The sequence below is a fragment of the Mustela putorius genome, unplaced genomic scaffold (assembly GCF_011764305.1).
Source record: "Mustela putorius furo isolate JIRA1106 unplaced genomic scaffold, ASM1176430v1.1 tig00003976_pilon_pilon_pilon, whole genome shotgun sequence".
Classification (NCBI taxonomy): Eukaryota; Metazoa; Chordata; class Mammalia; order Carnivora; family Mustelidae; genus Mustela; species Mustela putorius.
In genome coordinates, this window is record NW_025422118.1 from 909,626 (window position 1) to 936,240 (window position 26,615).

At 37.6% G+C, this 26,615-nt stretch overlaps 1 protein-coding gene across 5 annotated transcripts in view; it reads left to right on the forward strand.

The window, feature by feature from the left end:
• Positions 1 to 26,615, forward strand: part of SLC20A2 (solute carrier family 20 member 2) — a 107,299-nt gene that overhangs the window by 2,874 nt on the left and 77,810 nt on the right. For 2 of the 5 annotated variants that reach the window (XM_045070990.1, XM_045070991.1), the window contains exons 2-3: positions 1,538 to 1,947; positions 3,106 to 3,654. The exons of the other annotated variants lie outside the window; for them this stretch is intronic. The gene's annotated coding sequence lies outside the window, so the exon portion shown is untranslated. The remainder of the gene's footprint in view (positions 1 to 1,537; positions 1,948 to 3,105; positions 3,655 to 26,615) is intronic. 5 annotated transcript variants of the gene reach the window in all.

Sequence of the window (26,615 nt, forward strand, 5' to 3'; positions counted from 1 at the left end):
TTTCATCCTTTTGGGAGATAAGTTCTTCTCATTCCTTCAAAACTTGGCTCTCATGTGGAGTGCCCTTTGAAGCTCCAGAGAGCAGGGATCTTTTCTCTCACTCATTGCCATATCTCCAGAGCCAAGAACAGAGCCTGACATATAGAAGGTACTCACTCAGTGACTGTTTGTAGAATGAACAAAAATACATCGGAATCCTCTTTTCTTTGCACTACTGAAGTGGCCCGGCCACTCCAGTTTACCTCCTTCACAGAATCTTCAGCCCACAAAAAGATCTTTGAATGTTCGATGTTTATGCCACATACTTTGGCATTTAATCCTTTATGGCTTTATACTGTTATATGAGCATTTCCATGTTTTGTTTTCCCCATCTAAAATAGAGGCTACTTGAGGGCAGAGAATATATATTGATAAAGTACTATTGATAAGGTACTGTTTCTTTATTTATACAGTATAATAATATCTACAGAGTAGGTTTATATTTGCTTTCTTTTTTATTATTTTTTAAAGATTTTATTTATTTATTTGACAGAGATCACAAGTAGGCACAGAGAGAGAGGGTAGCAGGCTCCCCGCTGAGCAGAGAACCCGATGTGGGGCTCCATCCCAGGACCCTGGGATCATGACCTGAGTGGAAGGCAGAGGCTTTAACCCTCTGTGCCACCCAGGCTCCCTTTAATATTTGCTTTCTGAGTGAATGTTAGATACCATAGGGGAAATGTCAGAGATACTGAAAATGTGATTCCAGTCTTCAAGTAGGTAGTATTTTAGTAGGCAAACATTGTGTACAACGGTATGAGAATTTGCAGTTAAATGAAACAACGTAATAATAAGAGTTAACATAGTGCTTAAAATGTGCCAGATACTGTTCCTGGAGGCTTTGCCTGTTAATTTATATGAATCTCATAATGATCTTTTGAAGTAATAGGTACAGTTAGAATTCCCTTTTTAAAATGAGGGAACTGAGGCACAGCAGGGTAAGTTACTTGCCCCAAATCACAATGCAAATAGTAAATAGGGAGCCTGGCTATGAACCCTGGTGGTCTGCCCCCCCAGACAGTGTCATTTCTGTGGGAAATTTACTTTACCAAAGAAGAGAGATCTAAAAGTTGTTACTACTTTTTCAACTGTAAAAGCCTCTTTCAGATTTCAGAATAGCATAAAAGATTGCAATGACTGCACTGCAAAAACAATGCTGTGGATTTTCCAAATACAAGCGTCTGACAAATGGTTACGGGACAGTGTTTTGAAATGACTAAAGGCAAGGGGAGAGAAACTGAATTTTGAATCTCAGAGCTAAACGAGGGTTATAACTCTTTGTAGGTACTGAATTCTAGGACAGTGATTCAGCAGGAAAACTTACGTGAGCTATAATATTGAATGATACTTGATGTCTTACTGCTTTTCTTTTTTAAACACTTACTAGATTCATCCCTAGTGGTAGTAATTTACCAGGAAGTGAATGTTACTGAAAGTTTCCTATGTGCTTCTACCCATTTGCTTTGTCCTTACGTGGAATCTCGATCCACTTTTTCAGCTTGTCTTGGGCAGTAGAGAGCACTGTTGGGGCCAGGAGGCCTCTTCAAACCAAGAACTATTTCTTTGGTGGAAAAAAACTGTTAAAATTGTGCTCTTGATTGGATGACAGACCTGGAGTGAAGTGATCCTGAAGCTGTGTGCAATTGGATGTGGGGCTGCAAGATGAAGCAAGATGAAGAGAAATGGGATTCTCTGAAAACCCACTTTTGTGTCCCTTTTGTCAGGAGCTGACAGTATTATTTTGGGGGTGTTGGGCATCAACAGAGTCACTGAATCTAAACGGCTCCAGAGATAGGGGAGTACATACGTCAGCACCCCCACTGTCCAAGAATCAGAGGAGGAAGTGCCCTTGAATGAAGCATGGGCCCCAGTCCTGGTTAGCAGCCAGGGAGGACACACGCTCTGCAGGTATAGTATTCTGTGTTTTAGATACTTTCTGCTGGGCAGGAGGTCGTGTTGTTTGTCTTGGGGAGATAGCTTTATAATTTGAGTTGTCACTTTAATATCAGCACATATTTGTGGATGGCCTGTCAGGGAAACAGCTTATAAGTATGGATATTGTCGCACCCTTGTGTTCTATTTAAACATTCTAGGAAATAATTGGAGCTAAAATAATCTATGTTGAAGTGTTTTTCTGACTGGTGTGTTAGCTTTAATCTTAATTTCAGGTTCTTCTCTAAATGGGGAGTGTTAGGGAAAGAGAAGATGAAGCACTGATTCGTTTATTTTTGTTCTATCAGTATGGGATAATTTGATAAAATCTCTACTGCCCCATTGGATGAATTTTAGGGTTTTCTGAGCAGGATCCTGAATGTGATCCAGTGCTGATCTAGTGCAGTGGTTTTTTAAGTAGGAGTGTCGGTCAGAATGACCCAGGGTTTATGATGAAAGTAACAGATCTCTTAGCCTTACCCTAAAGATTCAGATTCTTTAGAGCTGGGCCTGGGTATCTGTATTTTAAAGGATCCTTAAGTGATCCTAGTGCCCGCCTCCCTCTGTAAGTACCAGCCTTGTATTTTATAGATAAGAAAAGTGAGGCAAAATCAGATGACTTGCCTAGAGCTGCTGCAGTGGTACCAAGATTGTATCACCAGATAACGTGTAATTTCAGAATTTTATGGCTGGAAGAAATTTTCCAAGTCAATTCAGTAGCTCATTTTACAGCTTAATATAAACCGTGCTTGTTCACACAATTTCCAAGTAATACATGAATGCAGCAAAATTTGTGTTTTCTCAAAGCCTGATTTCTGTCCTGGCCATGGTAAAGATTAAAACTTCAATCACCAGAATTTCTTTACAATTTTAACAGATGTTTTTGTATTAATTTCAGGAACTGTCCATTATTTGCAGTATTTTTTTGTGTACTTTGTGATGCTTTGTTAAAGTTTCTTGAAAATATAGTGTATTTAAAGCTGAAGTGAAAGGTTAAAATTTTTTTATTTAAATTACTTATTTTTTAATCTTAGTTAAAATGTAGTACTGTGTGAGAATTTGTGCTGTTTTATTAGAGTTTCGTGTTTTTAAAATCTGGTTGATTTTTAACTTTTGTAAAAATTTTTTTTTAAGGTATCTTACTTTGGAAAAAGCTCAGCGTGGCTTCTATGTCGTCTTTGAGTATTAGAGAGAATCCTGTTTTGAGCATGTCCTCAACAGAGACCAAAGAACCAGGTTTATTCCTTCAAAAAGTCTCCTGAAGCCTGTGGAGCAGCATCCTTTTCCAGAAGTCGATAATAATATGTTCGTGATGCCTGTGAATGGACTATATGGCCAAGTGACTCATTGAGATATTCATGGAAGAGTGGTTAAAAAAAAAAAAAAAAAGAAGAAGAAGAATAAAAGGCAGATTTCAAGAAGCCCACCAATATCATTTCGAAGTTTTGAGGAGTTGAAAGAAGATAGTTCTGAAAATTTGAGTGAAAGACTCTAGCACATATCTTTACATGTTTCTTACAGCACCTCTGTTAACCCAGCTGCTTTTGTGTATAATATTTGAGTTACTTTCCTCTACTGCAATAGCTGGTAGTCCCCTCATGAACAGAGTTTTATTTCATGTGGATGGAGAGCTAGTGGCTACTAGGAGAAATGGGAAGGGCTACAGAAACCAGCTTCAGCTCGGTAATTACTACAGGGACAGAATGTTGATGAATTGCTTCTTCATAATGCACTGCTGTTTGTTCACAGTCTTGCGGCTTTAGATTCATCTTTTATCTACTCTCAGCCTCTCTGTGTGCCTGCCTCTTCTTGCACAATTTTTTTAGCTTGAAGATCTAATGACCATATTTTTTCAGTTTAAAAATAAGAATTACATCTTCATAAATAGATCTCTGTTGTTGTTCTCTCCTGCCCAAGGTTATTTTCTAAGATCAAGAATAGAATAATTTCCATTCGTTTTTCAGATTTGCTCTTCTTAACTATTTTTATATTCTTGTTCAATGTTTGGTTTTCCTCTACTCTTTTTAGGTGGAAATGAAGGATGATGTCTGTGTTGTGTTTTTAGTTATCGAGGAGACCAGAATAACATGGATTGTAAAAACTTATAGAAAATTTACAACATCTTTTAACCATTACTCTTTTAAACTTGTTTTAAACCTCCATCAGACTTCTTCTTAGCAATGTTGATATAAATACTACCTTCTTACTCTGCACTTTCCTTTTTGGGGGAAGCAGTAAGAAGCAGGGATTTCTCCAAATGCTGGGTAAGTGCAGAGTGAGAGGAAAGGAAGAGGGGAGAGAGCACTTTTGTAACTAGCAAATGAAGCAGGAGAGAAAAGCTTTTGTACTTAACAAATGAAGCATTTGGTCATTAAAGTCATTAATGTGTATATTCACATTTTCAGTATAAAAATTGGTTTGTGGCTTACAACTAAAATCATTAATAGTAAATTTTATTGTTTTCAACCCTTCTTACTTTTGCAACTGATTCAGTTGACCTGATCCATAGTTTTCTTCTTTGTAAATTGAGAAAACCTCTATATTTATGAATCATGTTTTATGCAACAGAGAGGAATGTAGGCAAAAGAGCAGCTTTTAAAAGTTAATAAGCTGAAATTCCAGAAACCATTTTTTTATAAATATTTCCTTCCCTGGTAGGCCTATTTACTTCACCCATTTTTCTCCTTTCTACCTTATCTGTTTATCACCTTGTGTCACTTCTACCTTTTTTTTTCCCCATCTGTCCAGAATTCCTTGCTTGCTATCTGTGTTTTGCCTACTTCCTGCCTTTTCCATGATTCAGCCTCCCTTTGAAAGTGATTTCTGTTCTTACTGTCCATTTCCTTGGGTGGGCCTCCTTCCTACTCTGTTGCCTCCAAGTCTTTTGTTGTTATCTCTTGAAGAAGTTCAGCTTCTGTCATCTCCAGCTCCTTCCTGTTTTACCGCTCACCTGTGTCCACCTCACTTCCTGTCCACCTGCATCCCACTGTCCTCTCCCATCAGTGGGGATCTTGTCTCCACTGCCCTGTCTACCGCTGTCAGTATAAGCTCCCTGACCTATTGTGTTTCATGCAGCTCTCATCCCTTCTCACCTCTTAATCCTGATGTTTTCTTTCTGTACTTTATAGTCATTGTGCATTTGCCTTGTGAGCTCTATTTCTGTTTTTCTTGTCCCCGGGTGGTAGGTATTACTAGATGGATTTGTTGTCAGTATTTGCATAGAACACAGATTCTTGCTGTGTATTTCCTGGGTAGCCAGGATGAATCAATTATTATTAACTTTTCTTGGAACATTGAGCTTCCTGTGTTTTCTGCTTCTAAGAATTAGATTAGTATTCTAGAAGACTAATACTACCTTAAAGAAAGTCAGGATAGTCCTGTGATGCTGTCATTTTAACTTTTTATCCAAGGGTTCGTGACATTTGAATTCACTCCCTTGTTTTGAAAGATTAAAAAAGACATCCAAACCAGGTTTGGGGATAGGAGTGGGTGGAAGGTGGGAAGAGAAAGGTAAATACTAGAAAACGATTCATAGTCAATTTCTAGACCTGGAAAGAAAACTGAAAACAAACCACATGCTTTAACATTTCTTAGGTAAAAGGTCCCCTAACTGAAGGAAAAATACCATTAATTCTGTTAACTAGTTTGAGTTCTAGGTCATCTGTATTTTTACATTTCCGTTTAAGTTCCAGCACCTTTATTTAATGTTTAACAGAACAGAAACTTAATTTTGTAAACATTCATTTTATTTTGAGAGATTTGATGTCGCCTTAAAATATTAACCTGTGTCACTTTATAATCACACTGTAACATTCTCAAAAATGCCGTTAACATCTGACTGTTAGTTTCTCATGTGGGAAAGCACATAAATTGTATGGTTTTGCCCCTCTGGACTCTGTAGTCATGTTATAATGAAAAGGTAGCTTATTGGCAAGCTTTTATTTTATGCTGTTGATGATATGTTGTCTTATGTTTTTCCATAATTTTTGTATATACTGGATGTGGAGTGATTCTGTAACTGAGTTTTCTATAATGTATCTGAACTACTGGAAGTAGACTAATGTAAGTGTAGATGCAGCTTTATGAAACTTAAAAAAACAAGAGCCCTATACACGTAATGTGCTGCTTCAGATTTTAAGAATAACCATACACCCTGGGGTCGATTGTATGGAACATTCTTTCTGGCTGAGCCTTCTCTAATTGTGGTGGTGGTTGAGCATCTTGAAGCTGAAGGAATGGCTACTGATCTGATAATGTTTCTGTAATATTCACCACCTATGAGCAGCTAGTAAAAATAACATCAGAACTGTGGATAAGCCACTAAGAAGAAATTTATGTAGATGTGCAAAGTACAGGACTATGTTCTGGGATTACAGAGATGAACAAAGCATAGTCTATTCTCTCTGGAAGGGAAAATTGGTAAGTAGATGATTGCAGTACAGGATGGCAAATGCTAAAATACACATGTATAGTAGCTGTTACAGGAACAGACCAATTGTGTAGGTCAAAAAACCTAAGAAAGTTAGGTATCATACATATATAACCTTGACTATATATTGTGTATAAATTCTGACTGTGATATAATTGCTGATGTCTCCCTTATTACGTGGGCAGGTTACTCAGAGCGCTCAGACTCCGTGTCTTCCCCTTGAAAGAGTGATAATTATTTAGGAGTGTTCTGTGTATTAACTGAGATAATATATATGAGGTACCAGTTATGGTCCTTTATTCAATTATTATTTAAAATTTGGAGAACACGATATAGGATTATACTTTCATTTCATTATAATATCGCTGCTCAGAATGCTTGGAATTCCCATTTTAAATTTGCTTTTAATAGTTTTTAAGAAAACTAAGCTTACTCAAAACCTTGTAGTCAGTATCCTTTTTTTTTTAAAGTCAAAAGGAGGTTATTTGATCTATTTGCCAGTTGTAGCTCTCAGTGACAGTTGTCTGTTCCCATAAATCAGAGCTGTTCTCAGAGAATTTAAAATTTGCTACCATTAAATGTATTTGACAAAAGTGTGCCACAGGCTTCTATAAACTATTTAGCAAGAGTGAAAATATCATTGGAATAGATCTTTGTAATGATTGCTTTTGGGAAAGTTGGGTAAGACTTACTGGGGACAGAAACTTTTGAATATGTTATAAAATCAGTCTTTGTATAGCTGTAGTCCCCACACTGGATTATATATATCAACCTGAATAGATTTCCCGAATTTTATCTATGTTTTTGTTATTTTAAAAGGTGTTTAAATTAACTTCCTTTAACAGAACCAAACTGAACAGCCTGCATTTTCTTATGTAGTAGGAAAAATTGGCCCAATAATTTAATATTACTTTGTTCATGGTTGATTAATTTTTTCCTAAATTAATGGGTCTTTAAGATAAGGGTGTGTGTACTAGACTATATGATAAATCAGGCTGGGCAAACTTTTCATTTGATGAAACAAATTGATTCTTCTGCTCTGGGTGTTTTGGCCTTGTTATAAAAGTCCACTCAGTCATAACAAGATTAGACCGGTCTGTCACACTGTGATTTAAAGATAAAACAACCAGCCCAGAATTGTGTTACAGATCAAAATATATGTCTTGTTTAGAGCATCTCTATTAAAGTTCATGATTTACAGTCATGAGATTTAAATAGTTTAGTTTGTATCTTATGGTTGGTATTTATTCGTATTGACATAGTCATAGATAGGGAAACTATTTCCATAGAAAGGGAGACTTGATATATTAATATTCCAAAACTTAGTTTAAGCTGGTTGTGATTAGAAAAGTGGCTTTCACTTGTATTCTCTGGAAGATTCTCAGGTCTGTGGGCATGTTAATAATGACATGTTTAATTCCCATAATATTTAGTTAGCAGAGGTATTTGGGAAATTGCTGCAGATGTTGTAGAATGAGCTGAGGTACGTTTTTGTCTTTTACTGTTTTGTCCCTGTTAAGTTCTTAGAGAAACTAAACTTTTTTTTTTTTTAAGATTTTATTTATTAGATTGAGAGAGAGCATGCAAGCAGGGGAGCAGCAGGCAGAGGGAGAAGCAGGCTCCCTGTTAAATAAGGAGACGGATGTGGGGCTTGATCCCAGGATCATGACCTGAGCTGAAAGCAGATGCTTAATCACCTGAGCCACCAAGGTGTCCCAGAACTAAATTTTTCTAATAATGATTTATTTTTTTCTTGGCTTTTAGGGTCCAGAAGTAGGGCCAGGCTCTTGACATACACTGAACTCTTTGCTACTGCTAATGTAATTCATTCTAATAAAATTTGATGTTAAGAAATAGTTTTTATATACTGTCCATTCATATATAATGTATAATGTATGTTTACATTGACAAGGGAGTAAATGCTAGGGCAGTTCTGCAGAACAATAGGTTTGTTGTGTTACGTATTTCCTACTATAAATATGAGGACATTGAGGGAGGTTATTGAACTGCCCAAGGTCACACCAGTAAGTGGTAAAACCAGGAATTTAAGCTAAGTCTGGTTAAGTCTCATGCTTTCATTCATTTTTCCATACTAACTTTTAAATTATTTCTCCTTGGGGCACCTGGGTGACTAAGTGGTTAAGTGTCCAACTCTTGGTTTTGGCTCAGGTCATGATCTCAGGGTCCTCGGAAGGAGCCCTGCATTGGCTCTGTGCTCAGTGAGGAGTCTGCTTTTCTCCCTCTGTCTCTGCCCCTCTCCCTGCTCGCATGCTCACTCTTTCTCAAATCTTCAAAAAATAGAATATTTCCTCTTGGGAAAGTAAAATTTACCTTTATAAATTCACATTATTTTGAACCAGGGAGTACTTTTATTAGTCCTGTGCTGTATGCCTAACTTTTTCCCAAAAAAATAAACTTTGTTTATAGTATATAAGGTTATAGAAGGCTCAATGTTCAAAGTAATCAATGCTTAGCGGAAAGAATAGTCAGATAATACAGAAAAGTATAAGAGGGTGGTGAAAATCACTAGTAACTAACATTCAGAGGTTAACATTTTGATGTATAATCATGCAAACATTGTAATAAAATACATATATGTATATTTTTAAAACAAAAATAGGTTCATAACATGGATATTGTCTAGTAATACTTGTCATTATATATTGGCCATAATTTCACATCATTGTTAGTTTATATCTTACTAAATTTTTTTTTAATTTTTAAAACATAATTCTTTTATTTTAGAACAGTTTGGATTTATAGGGAAATGACACAGTACAGAGAGTTCCCAGACTCCCCTATTATTAACTTCTTACATTAGTGTGGGGCATTTGTCGCAATTAATGAACCCAAACTGATAATATTATAATTGACTGAAGCCCTTTTTTGAGATTTCCCTAGTTTTTACCTCATGTCTTCTGTTTCAGGATACCGTCCACAATTCCACAATACATCCTCATGTCTCCTTAGGCTCTCTGTGGCTGTAACTATTTCTCAGACTTCCCCTGTTCTGCAGGACATGGCACTTTTGAGAAGTACTGGTCAGATACTGTAGAATGCCTCTGCGCTAGGATTGTCTGATGTTTTTCTCATGATTAGATTGGGGTTATATGGGGTTAGACTGAGGGAGGCCACAGAGATGAAATGCTATTTTTATCACATCATTTCAAGGGTGCATCCTATCTGTGGGACTTTATTGTTGATATTGACCTTGGTATCCTGGCTGGGGTGGTGTTTGTCAGGTTTTTGTATTGTAAAGTTATTTTTTTTCCTCTGCTTGCTTTCTTGTGCTCTCTGGAAGGAAGGCAGCCCACACTTAGGGAGCAAGAATTGTGCTCTACCTTCTGAAGGGCAAAAGCAGAATTTCTGCCTATATTATTTGGAATTCTTCTATACAGGAGATTTATCTGTCCTCTCCCATTTATCTCTGTTGAGTCATTTATTTGAATCAGTGTAGACCAATGGATATTGATACTTTCGAGTTAAATCCAGTATAACTTTATTGCTCTAATTTTTCTAGATGTGGCCATTGGGAGTCTTTCAGTTGGTTCCTATATCCATAGACCATACTTTCAGTTGGTCCCTATATCCATAGACCATACCCCAATTGTGGGTTAATACCTTAATTTTTTTTCTTTTTTTTTTTTTTTGCATAGCTGCATGGTATTCCATTGTAAGACTCTACAACGATATAGTTAGCTAAACTCTGATTTATGGTAATCTGTGTATCAGATTTTTCACTGGTATAAACAAAACTGCGATGAGAAGTCTTCAAAATATATTTATGAAAGTGTTGTTTGATAATTAGGAAAAATTGCTGTATTAAAGGGACGGCCTTTTATACCCTTACCTGAGGCAAATTTCTGAAGTGTGAGCATTTTCACCTTGCCTATGAAAAACAGTGGTATATTTATCATGTGGTTGCTTCTCTGTTTTCTTTCTTTTTTTTTTTTAAGATATTATTTATTTTGGGGCACCTGGGTGGCTCAGTCATTAAGCATCTGCCTTCGGCTAGGGCATGATCGCAGTCCTTGGCTCCCTGCTCAGCGGGAAGTCTGCTTCTCTCCCTGCTACTCCCCCTACTTGTATTCCTTCTCTCGCTGTCTCTCTCTGTCAAATAAATAAATAAAATCTTAAAAAAACAAAAAAGACTTTATTTGTTTTTAGAGAGAGAGCACGCACACAAACGGGGAGGGATAGACTGAGAGGGAGAAGAAGCAGACTCCCTGTTGAGCAGGGAGCCCAATGTGGGGCTTGATCCCAGGACTCTGGGATCATGACCTGAGCCAAAGGCAGACACTTAACTGATTGAGCCCCCCTCCAGGCACCCCAGTTTTCTTTTTCATGTGATGAGAGCTGTTGGCAGGGGTGGCACCAGTGGACCTAGAGAGCTGCTGTGAGATCACATCTTGCCTTCAGACACCTGTGCCTACTCAGTATAGAATCAGTTACTTACACAATAAACTCTGTTGGGAAGAATAAAACAGCATTCTCAAAGAGTAAAAACTTAAGAACTGGAAACAATCTTAGAAATCATGTTCCATCCCTGCATTTTAGAAATTGGAAACTTGTACCACAGGGTGAGATGATTGCCTGAGATTTTGCCATAATGGAAGCATTTAAGAACCTGAATTTCTGGGGTGCCTGGGTGGCTTAGTCGATTAAGTGTCCAACTTTTGATTTCAGCTCAGGTCATGATCTCAGAGTTGTGAGATTGAGCTCTAAGTTGCTCTCTGCTGGGTGTGATATCCAAAAACAACAAAACTTGAATTTCTGCTCAGAATTCCTTGTTATGTGAGTATATTTTGTATCCTATTGCAAGGATATATACAGTTTTTATGTTGGAAAATTTCAAACACATACCAAAGAAGACAAGATAGAATAATTCATCCCCATGTCCCCATCTCTCAGCTTTACTTGTCATTTTGTGGCCAGTCTTTAAACTCCATATTATTTTAGAGCATATCCCAGATATTAAATTATTCATCTGTAAATATTTCAATATGTTCAAGAAATCTTTCTCAAAACACAACCACAATGTCATTATCCTACCTTAAAAATATTTCTATTCGAGGATATTTAGTTATAAGAACTTCAGAAATTTGTATTCACCATGGATTAGAATCAAGCAAATATATTTACTTGGTGTAATTCCCCCAAAATTAATAGATTTTTTAAAAGATTAATTTATTTTAGAGAGAGTGAGCATATGTGAGCATGGGGAGAGGAAAAAGGAAAGGTGAAGCAGACTCTCTAATGAGCAGGGAGCCCGACATGGGACTTGATCCTGGGACCCTGAGAAAATGACCTGAGCCAAAATCAGGAGTGGGATGCTTAACCAACTGAGCGTCCCAGGTGCTCCTAGAAAGATTTTAATGTGTTATCTGTATACCATAAAAAATGGCCTAGATTATAGCTTTTATTAAAAAAATGTATTAGGGTTTTACCTGGGAAAAATAAGTTAACCTCTCATGAGATTTCTTTAGAGCAGAGAAATCCATCAAGACTGTATGACAGATACCCCCAGTTGTATACATTTGCTTTTTGGCCCTTCTTTACTCTTTATCTGTGCATGGAAAAGTCCAAGTATAAAATCTCTTTCACATTTTATTCTATTAACTGAAGCCATGGACAAGAACTAGTGGTATGGTCATTCTATTCACATCTTCTGTAGAGAGATTTTTGAACGTGAAGTAAAATTCCTGCATGCTATTTCCTGAATTAGGAGTTTACAGAGCTTCTAAGAGAATCAGTGTGGACATCATCACTGCATTTTCATTTACTTTTAAGAAGATAATTTAAGAGGAGAGAATACCTTTTGTATCAGAGCTGATCCTAAAGGCAGAACCAACTGCAATTACCCTGTTTACTTCAAGCAGCACACTAAGCGGATTACTTGACTGTCAACAATTTAGAAGGATGGCTAATACTCCCAATATTTTAAATAATCATATTTTCTTGGGGTTTCACTGGATCTTTAAAATTAAAATTGAGGTGTTATTTTCTCCTGAAAAAACAACCCTGTCTCAGACGCTTTGCAACCACAATAGGAAACTTTCTCCAAAACACCCATTTACTTGCATTGAATTTATCCTAGAATTGCTTCTGTTTTTTTGACATGCTATTAAAATATGCAATGATCTAAATTAAAGAAGGAGTGAAAAAGAGGGCTGAAATTTTCTTTCTGCTTTTTCTAAGCCAGACCAAAACCAATCTTAACAGCATAATTTTATTTAAAACTATTCTGTTGCTAATAAATATTCATCTTGTTCATTATATGCAGATTCATGTTTTATTCTAACCTAATTTAGACTTTTCTGCCTTGCGTTTCACAGTCTTACAGCCTTTCCATTTTCTTTCGTGAGTGGGCTTTGTTATAGTCAGCTTAATTTTCCTTCCATTTTGAGTGCCCTATTTGTATTATTTCTGAATGTTGGCACACTTTTATCTACTTGTTTTCATTCAGTGATCATCTTTTAAAGAAGAGAAATAATTGTTCTCATTTCTAAGCAAAAGCCAAAAGATTAACGAAAAATCATCAGTTTCAACTACATCTCTCGTCAAGTGCATTCAGTCTTCCTAGGCTAATGTGTATTGGGAATTTTAAGTTCTTGGAGGACATAGTATTCATCCTGTGCTGTGATTGACCTCTAGCATTTCACCCACTCTGCCTATTTTAAGCTACTTTATAAACCTCTTCTTGATACGTAAAGGATACTTCTTCTTAAAGTCCTCTTTGCTTTGACATCTTTACTACTTTGTCAGCATGTGATCTGGACTGAATTTCTTATCTTTCAGTTTCTTCCTCTGAACACTGAGGATATTAATCAGTAGTCTTCTCATTGGATTGTTGAGTTAAATGAGACAAGTTGTAGTTCCTGGCACATAATAAATGCTTCAGAAACATTGAAGCCATCCTTATTATCTTTACCCTTTGTTTATTTATACCTTCACTTGATTAGGAAAAATGGTATGCATATCTTAAATAAGTGACCCCCTTTTTACATTTTCCTCAAACTTTTAATTGTTTTCCTCAAACTTCAAAAAAAAAAAAAAAACCAACCACCTTCATTTTGAAATTATTACAGATTCATAGGGAATTGCAAAAATACGGAGAGGTCCCATGTGTCCTTCACCCATTTTTCCCCCAAAGGTAGCTATAGTACAAGATCAAAACCAGAAAATTGACACAGGTGCCATCTGGCGCTTACTCAGATTTCTCCAGTTTTATATGCACTTTGTGTGTGTGTGTGGTGTGTATGGTTCTGTGCAGTTTGATCACATGTATATTTGTGTAACCACCATCACAATCAAGATACAGGAGACTATCCCTGACCCATCAACCCAAAGCTTCCTCTTGCTCTCTTTTATAATTTCCCCAAACCCTTGGTAACCACTAATTAGTTCTCTAGCTTTCTAGTTTTGTTACTCTGCGAATATTATATAAATGGAGTCATATGCTGCTTGTGATCTTTAGAGATTGGCTTGTTTTACTCAGCATAATGCTTGTGAGAGCCACTCAAATTGTTGTGTGTGTCAAATACTCTGTTCTTTTATTGCTGAGTTCTGTTTCATGGTGTGGATGCACCACAGTTTAGCCGTGGAAGGACATTTGGGTTGTTTACAGTTCTGGGTTATCACAAAGCTGCTGTGAACATTTGTGTACAGGTGTTTTGTGTAGACCTAAGTTTTCATTTCACTGGGATAAATGCTTAGGACTACAGTTCCTGGATCAGAACTTTCTAAATGGACCATTGTAAGCTTTTTTGAAAATACATGCTAATGCCATATGCAGATATTAAGAGCAGGTATTCTTAATGCTAGCCATTATAAATAATATAGTGTCCTCTGTTTTAAAATATCTTTCTGTATAATTTGCAGCGTCAGTCCAAAGTATTGAATCCTTTTTGTACTGTAATATGTTTTTTAACTTTTATTTTTTATTTAAATTCAGTTAATTAACATATAGTGTATTATTAGTTTTAGATCTTTTTGTATTGTAATATAATGTGTACTAAATAAATATTTCATTTTGTTAATGAATCCCCTTTCATATTGTATTGACAGTTTTCTTGGGTATATTGCAGTTCTTAGATACTAAATTTGAGTGGGGGACATATTTCAAGTAGTGCTTTTTTCTTTTTATCAGTTCTTTGCAATGTGGTAGATGTTGAAATTTTAAAATACTTGTAAAGATGAGCACGAAGAGTCAGGAAGTCCATTAATCAATATCCAGCAATATTTCAAATAATGAGTAATGTTGGACATTTGTTTTCCAACATAATGTTTGGGGTCCTAAGATATTTTATAAACTCATTGTCTCCAAGATTAAAAATAAATGATGTCATTATTAAGGCGAAGCTACTAATGCTCTTGACATGTGAAGAGCTCCTAATGGTAATACCCATAGATTTAAGTAATTGTTACTGAAGTTGGGCATCAAAAGTCAGGAGAAAGACAATATAAATTATGTGTGGTGGACAGGCATTAAATGGTTGATCAGTTCTGGCTTTCACAAATATATCTAATAGTCTTAAAATAACTAATAAAAGGAAAGCTCTAAAAATTGGTAGAAGAGAAGGAAACAAAATGTAGAAAGCAGTGGTTTTTAAGTCTGCTCATCTGAATATTGTCAGTCAATTTAAAAGTGAAACAAGCACCCCTCCCTGGGCCAGTTAAATTAGATTCTGGAAGTGGTGCCCAGGCCTTGGTATTTTAAAAATATGCCCAGGTAGTGTTAAGCCCGAGTTGAGAGCTCCTGACCCAGCAGGAATGGCCTCTCTGCTCCTATTTCTTCACCTTAGAATTCAGTAGCGTTTGTGCTGTGAGCATCCATCTCTTATGTATCGGACTCATGTGGGTTCCAGGTACCTTTTATTTATGGCTCTGTGGGGATGCCTGTTTTCCTAAAGGGGAGGGTACCCACACTTTTGGACACATTGAAACTATAACAGAGCTTTAATATGTGTAACAGAAGAATGCCTATCTTTGGAATGTACCCCAAACAGGGAGAAACTCTAAGTCATTGACAAGTCGAAAGGAAACTAAGTTTCATCTGGGGCATATAGTGGGTAGGACGCTTTTTGGGAAATTGGGCATTTAGGAAACCTGCAAGGGGTGTTGCAGTGAGAAGTCTCAGGTTTTATTGATAGATCCTATTGTCAGCCTTATTTAGTTTTTATTTCTTTATTTTAATTTTTACTTGGCAAAAAGTATAACAAGTGAAACTAGGCAAAGATGAGTATAGACAAAAAGAATTAATACCCCACAAATTGTTCATAGCCTGATGTGAATTCTTTTTCTGTATTCATAAAAGTTTAACTATATAAGGTTTATGAATTTTTTGTTTTTAAAATAGGATCGTATTCTATACATTATTATGAAGTGTTTCCTCCTTAATATATCATGGATATTTCTTTAGGTCAATACAGATCTAAGTCTTACTTTCAAAAAATGAATAACATTTTCAATATGCCATGATATATTGACCCATTTGCCTGTGAATGGACAGAGCATTAACTCTTTTTATTTAATTTTTTAAAAATTTACCACAAACGATGGTGTATCTTTGTATATTTAAGCTTAGGTATTTTTGCTTTTGTTTGTAAAGCATTCTTATAATCCATGGTTTGGTTTTGGTCAGATTTCCTAGTTTCTGGATACTTTCTTTGATACTGAGAATTAATGGACTAATAATGTCAGTTGATTTCCAGCTAATTAGCTCCTAGGTATTAAGTTGGACATTAGGTAGAGGAATCAGTTATTTTAGAAATGGATATTAATAAATCCTCATGGCCAGAAACATTCATAGGTCCTAGAATCCCTAATGTGGAGTAGTACCTTAATGAGTGGCCATCAGATGGGCTTCATGAGGGGTCCTTGAACCGTCTGATGTTGATTGAAAAGGTGTGTATACATTGTACATTTAATGGCTTTTATTACCTTTTCAAAGGGATTTTTATTGCCCCTCAAACTGGTTAAAAATTGGTAACACAGATATCAGAGAATAGTACTTAGTCTGCAGAACTTGTAGAGTACTGAGTTGTCATTGATAGCATGTTTTTAATCACAGTATACTTTTTCTGTAAAGATCTGGATTGAAATATGTTTCTAATTTCCAGGTGGCACAAACCCAGGAGAGATGGCTAATGCTATAGCTAGCAGACTCCAGGCTCAGAATAACCTGAATAGGTCATAATAATGTTCTGAAATCAGCAAGATGATAAATACTGAGGATAAACATCTGCAGGAACTGAGGAATGCTTAGGCAGGGAGGACAATCTCAGATGCGCCTAAGATGAAAAGAGCGAGGAGCTGATTTGCCCACGGGCTTATGTGGGCTAGCTCTGTGATGTGGCTGTTAAAAATATGAGCCATGTGGACCACATTTGATGGGTTGTTTTGCGTCTGAAAACCACATTTGAGGTGAGACCCAGGAAAGGAGGAAGACTTGATAGGAGGGATGGACTGAGACGTGAACCCAGAAGCGCACCAACGCTGAAGGAGTTTGGTTTTTGGATCTGAAGGAGAGGGTATAAAAGAACAATGGTGGCAACCCTTGTAGGTGAAGGAATAGGAAGACAAGAAAATGTGCCCAGTAAATGTTTGAATGAATGAATGAATGAATGAATGAATATTACAAGGCTAAGGATTTTGACTTGACCTGAGCTCTGGTGAGAGTTCTCCAGTAATGGGGTGGGCACGTCTAGAAAGCAGTGACTTCCCAGTAGAGCCCTTCAGTCATAGTGATGGGTGACTGGGGTAGGGCTGTAGAAAGCGTTCTTGTTCTCAGTGATAAACTGTTTAACAGGACTTTAAAACACTGTTAATTGGAATTTTGTATTTCTCTCAGGTACTTTAATTCTTAAATAGGAGACAATTCCAGGATAATATTGTAGGCTCTTTAAAAGTACTTTTATAGAAGGAGTGTTTTTGACTCACAGACTACATGATTATCCATATAGATACTGCAACATTGAACTGTAATAGGTTGGATTTTTTTTTTCTTTTTAACATATGTATCATTTGCCTCAGGAGTACACGTCTGTAAATTATCAGGCTTACACATTAAACAACATTCACATTACACATACCCTCCCTAGTGTCCATAACCCAGCCACTCTATCACTCCCCCTCCACCCCCCAGCAACTATAATAGGTTTTTTATCTGAAACTGTGATGAATGCATTATTCCGCTGTTAAACCTAAAGTAGCTAGCTTGTCTAGACTTGTAGAGTAAGTATGCTTGAAGATTTTATTTTTCGTGACTTTAGAGAGAAGAAAAACCACATTCTTTTCAAACTACAAAAAGAGGAAAAAAGGGAATTTCGCCACTTGCCGTGGCCTCAGGAAACAGGTACACTATCTCCATTAGACTAATTGTCAGAGACCTGACTCCGATCATAGTAACACACCAGAGAACTGGCATCCTGCTGTGCCATTTACATATGTGTGCCCCTCAGTGTGCATACTGCCCTGTGGAAATGGATCTCTAATGTTTAAGTTGGTTAATAGAGATATCTTTTATTACCCCTCAAGTAGTCAAAACAGTGTAAAAGAACTTCAGGTTATAAAAATGGATATTGTCCAAATTATTTTATATACAGCTTTTTAAAAAACAAACCCTGTGTCTCCCACTAGCAGTTTTAAAATAGATTGGGGGATAAGGCCACTTGGGACCCCATGGTTTCCACTCCTTTTTATAGGGCCCTAGGAGTTTAGGTCAGGGTTTAAGATGGGCGCCACCGCTCACTGACTGGCCTTGATTTCCCGTGAAAGATCGTGCTGGTGCGCCTAAACATTGTGAGAAAGCATGGTGCTGGGTCCATCGGGAGAACTCAGTATCTATTCTGTATCTTCTGCTCTGACCTCGTAACCCCTTTCTCTTTTTCCTGATTCAGCAGCTACTGTCATTTGTATGTCTTATTCTGTCTTGAAAATAGCACATCTAAAAACTAATCTTTTTGTATCCCCACAGCCACTCCTTCCTCCTCTCATTCTTAACCTGCTCCTGCTCTCTCCTCCTGTCTCCTCTTTTTCATCTGTGGGTTCCACTCACCAGAGGTAGCCCTGGAGGAGGCTAACACTGTGAGCTCTGAGTCCTACTGTCTTGGATTAAGTTCCAGCTCTATCACTCTGTTGCCACGTGGCATTGGACAAGTTACTTAATGTCTGTCTCTAAATCTCAGTTTCCTCAGTTCTAAAATCAGTATGGTAGCCATCTGTCTTACAGAATTGGGAAAATTCCGTGAGATACATACATGTTAGCAATCGGTGTGGTTGCTGATGCTTACGCGAGTGCACAGTGTGCATTTATTAGTTCGAGCTCAAGCTGGAAGCGCTGGGGTCTTCCTTAACTCCCCTTCTTTCCCTCGCCTAAGCGTCCTCTCAGCAACTGATTCTGTCTCAGGAGTTTTTCCTCTTCCTCATCCCTGCTTTTAGGTCAGGGTTTTTAAATTTGAGTTTATCATACTCAAAGAGGTTCATAAGCCCTAGAAATTGAACATATATCTATTGACCTATGTGCGTTTTTCCTAAGGAGAGGGCCTTTAGCATTTATCATTGACTTTCACACAGGTCAGTGATCCACACAATGTTTATAACTGCTGCTTGGACTCTCTCTAGCCTGTATCCAGGAGCATATGCACTGATACTCCTCCTCTGGCTCTGTGCCTGTAATCTCCCATACTGTTGCCCAGTGAACTTTTTTTTTTTTTTTTAATGTTTTTACATCACCATCCTGCTTACAGAGTTGTGTTGATTCCCTGTTTCCTACAGCAGTGGTTCTCCCCCCAAATCACATCCCATGGGAAGTTTTTAAAGAAGTACCCAGGTCCCATCCTAGACCAGTCAATTGATACTGACAAATACTGGGCATCAATATTTTGTTTTAAAGTTTCCCAGGAGATTTTAATGTGTGGCCAGACTTGAGAGCCTCAGGGCTACAGGATGATGGCCAGACGTGTTAGCGTGGCCCTTAAAGTCCTCAGCAGCCCAGTGCAGATCTACCTCTTCAGCCTGATCTTCTGCCTCCTCTCCGATTCCTATCTCACCACTTGCTCTCTGGATATAGACTTTTGCTATTCCCAGAACATTCCATGTTATTTCCTCCCTCTGAGCTTTTGCCTGTACTGCTTGCTCTGTCTAAAATGCCTTTCACCCTTTCTCTGCCTGGTGATTTTAATCATAAAACAACCCTCCCAAACCCCCAAAGAGAATTGCAGCGCTACTTCTGTACAAACTTGTGGGCCTTAAAGTGTATTATAATTACTTGTCTATTACTATCTTCCACATTACACTGAACTCCTAGAAGGTAGGATCCTTCTTTATTTGATTTCTCTTGTGTTGACACCAGGTTTAAAGGAGTTCCTTGAGAGTCTAATGAATGAGTAAATGACAGTTCAACAAAGTGCAGGCTACTCTGGGGAATCTGGAAATCCGTGGGGTTGAGGAAAGTAAACATGGCGTACTAGCTGTGGTAAGGAATGCTCAGCAGAAGTTTAATCCTCTACTATTGCTCTTCTGTACTTTTATAAGAATCAAAGATCAATATATGGAGTTTCTCATCTGGGACTAGGAAAGTCGAGACCAGCTTTGAAAACATCTCCAAACACTACTGAACATTATCAAACAATAGCGTAAAGTCATATCATCTTTGTCTCCTGAGACTCAGAGATTTCTGAATGAGAGATGGAGAATCAGCCATTATGATGATGGCAACTTTATTTTCCCCAGTGGATTATCCTAACTTAGTTACTGATTTAAAGACACCCTTATATGGACAGTTCTTCAGACATTATATGTTTCTAATTTTGATCTCACCCCTGGCCTTTATGTTTAGCTGCTGCCTAGTCCTTCTGTTGGCTATTTTTAATACTTTTTTTTTCTGTGTGTCTCAGAATTGTCCCAACACATTTTAAAGAACAGTAACTTCAATGTGTTTTAGTCTTCCTGTTTCTTCAGTGCCCAGGATTAATTTAATGGTGATTTCTTTAGTAAACGGTCTAAGAGAGGTTCTTTTGGATATTGTCTGGGGGCTGTTTCATCTTACTTATCTTTCCTGAATGCGCCCCCCCCCCAACTACACTCTTAGGAGAAGAGATGGGTTATTTAACACTTACACAAAGGACAGTGGCTACTAGTCTGATGTCATGAGTTGCGTTTACATCATTCTGATATGCTGTGTATGAACAATGAAAATACCCTTTGTCTAACTGGCTTCTGATTACTTTATAATCTTAAAAGCTGGGATAATAAGGACAAGATTTTTTTTTTTATTCAAAGTCAGAATGTTAGTTGGAATGTATTACTATGGTATCCTTTTATGCTTCTATTCATCTTATTTAAAAAGTATTTTAAGAAGCCTTAAAGAAATCTGGATTTATCAAGAAGTCCTCCTTTAAATATGTTTACATAAAAGAATCTGAGTCTGTGAAACTAAAAAGAGTAATTTTTAGTCTTTTTTTTTTTTTTTAAAGATTTTATTTATTCATTCGACAGATAGAGACCACAAGCAGGCAGAGAGGCAGGCAGAGAGAGAGGAGGAAGCAGGCTCCCCGCCAAGCAGAGAGCCCGATGCGGGGCTCGATCCCAAGACCCCGGGATCATGACCTGAGCCGAAAGCAGAGGCCTTAACCCACTGAGCCACCCAGGTGCCCCTTTAGTCATTTTTTTAAGAGCATTTTTAGGAACAGATGTGAGTCAAGGAATTAGGAAATGGTCTAAGAGAGGCCTTTCTTGGCAAATGGAGGGACAGGAAAATATGTCAAGAAAAAGAAGAAACCAACGCTTACAATGATTGCATTAAGGTCTAAAATGGATAATTGTCTATTATTTCACAGTCTACAATCAACAACAACAGATACCCCGGTACTGTGTGTCCACTTTTCTTGTAGTGAACCAAGACCTACAGAGAGGAACTGGCCTGTGGTGTTTCTGAGAATGGCTTCTTGGATTATTATAATTACTGGGCTGTTACAATTCTTAGAGCTGAGTGGTTTATCCTGTAGTTTTTTGCTGTTTTGAAAGGTGAGTACCCAACATCAGAGGACTGTTTTAAATGAGCTATTTAGTGCTTAAGAGATACAATTATATCTGTCTACTGTCAAGAGACTAGGCCATACCATGCCCACTCCTGGAAGAAACTAGCCACCTACTGGGTTCTTGTAGCAAGGGAAATTAGAATCTCTTATGAATATGTCAACAGACCACGTCCATCGACAGCGGAACTGGCAAAAGTTAGAGAAAGCATTCTTGGTTTCTCAAGTCCCTTGGTAATTGGTACCTGGTGTTGTATTCTATCACACACTTGAGCATTTGCCCTTCAAACAGATCTTACAAATGCTTGGGGACTCATGAGAACATATTTGAAATTATCAATAATAAAACCAGTGCTTTTGGGCTGTTATTTTGAAGATCCTTTCCTTCTTAGCCTGCAAGTACCCTGTTTATCCAAAATAAGATAGAGAGGGAACCTAAAAACTCAGAACCCCGAAGTAGATTCTCTACCACATACAGGTGGTTTAACCTGGAATTCCTCTTCAGTGTTAATTTCTATAGCTAAAAATATATATATATACATAAAAGATATATTTTATATATAGAAATCTGTGCCAAGTACTGTTCTGAGTGCTATAGGTAAATTAACTTGTTTTCTCAACAGTCCTTGGAAGTGGCTTCTTATCCTCATCTTATAGGTAGGAAGAGAGAATTCTGTTAAGTGACTGGCCAATGGTTGCAAAGCTACTGAATTTTGATTTGAATGATCCCAATAGTATGACTCTTAAGTGTTCTCCAGTCCTCTTTTCCTTAGATAGTCTTAAATCTCAAGTCAGAAAGTAGAGTAGCTCTTACCCTAAAAAGATTGTACATGCTCTTGAAGTAAGCTCGATTGCTGTGAAGCAGTATGCATTGGAATAACAAAAATTAATACTTGGTGCTAATGTATCAAAAGCTTTTGGAGGTTAGTAGCTGGTTGCCTGATTCTTGATAGTTTTGCTCTAATTGGATCAAAGAAACAGAGAAGTGGGTGTTTATGGTCAGCAGCTCGGCATGGCGTATCAGTCCACATACTGGCCACCAATATGGGAGTGGCAACAGAGTTTGATTTGCAGTGGGTGAAATTTGTCTTTGTATTATCTGTAAGAAAGACAAATAAATAGTATGAGATCGCAGGACATTTATTTATTTAAGTACTTTCACCTTAAAAATGAAGAGAACTCACTTTAACCTTTTATTAATAGATTTGAGTAATAAGGTTACATTTTAAAGTATTTTCAGTGTGGATATATGACTGCCTTGAAGCCAAATTAGAGTAGAACTACTAAGATTTTGTTACTTTTGAAATATCTTTTGAAAAACTGTGGCTTTAAATCTAATGTTTTTCCTAAACTCTCAAATTACAGTACATTTGTTGGTTGTTTTGGGTTAGCTTGAATACTAATGAATTATAGAAGTTCAGATTGTACTTCATAAACCTATGCTAATTTTTCCATTTAAGGTGCATTTATTACATATTAGTGCTTGTTTGTTCAAACCTGGCAGCTCGTCTCTGTCTGTGTAGCACTTTCAAGCAGAGCATCTTGTATCAGTAAATGCAGAAGTGTTGCTCCAGGAGAAAGGAGGAGACTCCCAGAGTAGAGGCTAATGTTAGGGCATATGAAAACGTCTGACCGTGTCCTTGTGATTCTCTATGAACTCCAGATGAAGGGAAAACAAAAAGCATATTTAGCACCTACTACATCCCAGGTACTCTGTTTAGTGGTATACCCATGTCTATATATTCACGCACGTTTGTCTATCTACCTTGCTGTGTATGCATAAACGTGCAAATTTATTTATTTAATAAAATATTTCTATATTAAGCACCAGTGTTTTACATGCTTTACAAACATAAACTCATTTAGTCTTCATAATAACCATATGAAATGTGTCTATTACCGTCCCCGTTTTAAAGAGGGTGAAACTAAGACACAGCGAGAGTAGTTGCCCACGGTCAGCAACTACTGATGATGAGGCTAGAATTTGAACCCAGAGAGAGATGAATTCTGAATCCATTCCATTCCCCAGACATGCATTATAGCTTTCCTTTTTCTTTACCTTTGCTGAGGTCTTTGCTTCTCTATAATGGTCTTTCCACTCCTTTTGCTCTTGAAAGCTCGCCAGCATGCAAAGGCTCAATTCAAACGTCACTTCCTCCAAGATGCCTTTCCTGATGAACCCAACTGGAAGCCTCTAATTAGATTCCTAATGGAATGAAATGAGATACTTACTGATTACTCTATCCTATGGTAGGAAGTTTATATATTCTATCATGTCTCATGCGAGATGATAAGTTTCTTGAAGGCAGAACTATCATTCACACTATTTTCTGCTATAGTCTTGAATATCGTGCCATTCGTACAAATGTTGCAGGCACTTGGGAATTTCATGGTGGCAGGAACCAGCTGTTCAACAAATGTTTGTTAAATGGATGACCATTAGGAATGTATGCGGAGGGTAAAATTTCCCGGTATTACTCTAAGATACTTTAAAAAATTAACTACATTAAAATAAGTATTCAAACAACAACAGTAATAATATTGCCTTAAGTTCACAGTCCTGTTATAAATTGTTATACAATCGTGCTAAATAGGGGTTCTTGGGTGGCTCAGTTGGTTGAACGTCTGACTCTTGATTTCAGCTCTGGTCATGATCTCAGGGTCCTGGAATTGAGCCCTGCTTCAAGGTTCCGCACTCAGAGAGGAGTCTGGTTGAGGATTCTCTCTCCCTCTGCACCTCCCTACCGCCCTGCTCATGCTTGCATGTGCTCTCTCTCTCTCAAATATAAAGAAATCTTTAAAAAATAAAAATAAAATCATGCTGAATTAATTAACTACTTACCAAGGTTTTTAAAAAGAACAGACTTTAAGAGTTTGCTGCTATGTATGTACTTTTTTTTTCTTTCTTTTTTTTTAGCTTCCAAAAAAAGAATGCTGAAGAGAAAATGGTTTATTCTTTTGGAGTTAGATTTTTCTGTTCCTGTGTGGATAAATTGGTACTCTAATCCATTTCTGAAGTATTTCGACAGATTGAATAGTTATGATCTATGCCAACATAATCACTCTGAAGGCTCGGGTGAACGAATCATCTCTTTAGCATATATGTGTAGTTGTAGCATTGAAGGCCACATATATTTGTCTCAAATTATAGGATGGAATAAATATAGAACTCCCGACTTTAGCAATATCTGATTTTATAATCAGACCATATGACTGTTTCATTTTAGTTTGACTAACAATAATTGATATGATAAGGTAAATCTAGTAATCAGAATTGTGAATTTTAAGAATAACAGACATCAGTTGGTCTTAAAAGGTTTAATTTGGAGATACAGGGATGGAATATTACAGACTTTTTGGAGATATGTGTATCAGTGAGATTTTGCTGTGTAACAAATCATGTAATACTAGTGACTTAGGAAAATAAGCATGTATTATGTCTAACAATTCTGTAGGTCACCTGGTGACCTTGGTTTGGGCTAGCCTGGGTGATCTCTGCAGGCAGCTTGGCTGGGGCCATATGGTCTAGGGTGGCCTTGCTCACATGTCCGGTGGTCATTGTGCTGGCTGGTGTGGGGGCCCCGACAGCTGATGGTGTATCTTTGTTCCATGTGGTCGTCTCACCCTCAGTAGGCTACCCAGGGCTTCTTTGGGTAGTGTTCTCGGGGTTCCACAGTGCAGCAAGAGGGGCAAGCCCCAGTGGGTCAGCACTTTTCAAAAATTTGCCCTTGTCCTCCTGGCCAAATTAGTTAATATAGAAAGGGACTACCCAATGGTAGATGCAGGGAAGCAGGAATACATAAGGGGTCATTACCGCAACAGGTCTCTAAATTCTGATGTGACCTTAGGCCAGCAACATGAAGTGATAATAAAGAAAAAAATGTGCAGGCTCTCAAAGCTACAGTTTTCAGAGAGATAGTTTACAGACCCTAGGTTTCCCTGAAATACTTAATAATCAGTTGAAGCCCTTCCGGCTTTTCATTTTTTGAAGCTTCGAGCTATAAAAATGGGGAGCCTTTCATCCTTCTCTCACTCAATAAATATCCCAATTGATCTTCAGCGAGGACCACAGCGATGACAGAACAGGTGTGATCAGACTGGCTCCAGCCACTTAGAGCTCCCGTGGGCTGTGTGGCATCTCGGAGAGCACTGACACTGGCCCTTGCTGTTGGCATCATTATCCCCGTGTTACAGGGGAGGGAGCAGACTCGCAGAGGCATGTAGCGGGTCGGTGGGAGGCTACATTTTGAACCCAGGTCTTTCGGACTCTACAGCTACATCCGAAGAAGAGTTGCTTACTAGTGGGTTGATCGTGGTTTTTTCCAGCATGAAGCCTTTGAGTAGTTCATGTCACCCTTGAAAAACTGGGAACCATGGAGAAACAGGAAGGGTTTTTGTTTTGTTTTTTTTTTTTCCCTTTCGACTCTTTCCCTACTCTACAACCCTCACTAGTTGGACCAAATAACCACGTTTAATTTGAAGATGATAAAAGCTCAGAATGGAAATTTTACTGCTGGTTCCAGATGTAATTTTTAAATCTTTCAGAATAACTGATCCTTCCCATCATGTTACTGTGACTCTTCAAAGGTTCCAAAGTGAAATTCAGAATCCCAAGATATTCTAGAACATGTATTTAAAATGTCATTAGAAGATAACCTTCATTTAAAAAATTAACTGTTCCTCTCCCCGACTCTTACCCCCATGTGCACTCCCAGAACACAGAGCACATAACTGTGTCCTCATACTCACCAGAACATTGTGTTTGCCTGGGTGGGTCTGTCCTTGTCACCAGAGTTTGAGCTTCTTGAACACAGAGCCCTTGTCTGTTCTCTCCCATTAGCACCTAGCCTAATGGGAACATTCTAGTATCTACTGTGTGATTTTATAACTGAATTCCATGCCTGGGGAGAAATTCTTTTCTTCTCCTTCCTTTTGGTCTATCTGTCCTCCTTTGGTTCTGTCTTTTCCTTTCTAGATCATTTTTCTCCCCTTTCAGGCTATCTCTGGTCTTCAGCCTTCCTCAGCTTTCCGTTTATCCCACCAGCTCATTAGTCATTTTTATACTCACTTCATGTTGAAATGATAGTATCTTGGATATATTGAGTTCAATAAAATATGTTACTAAAATTAATTTTCCCTTCTCTAACCTTATGGTGAGAAAATTTAAAATTTTACGT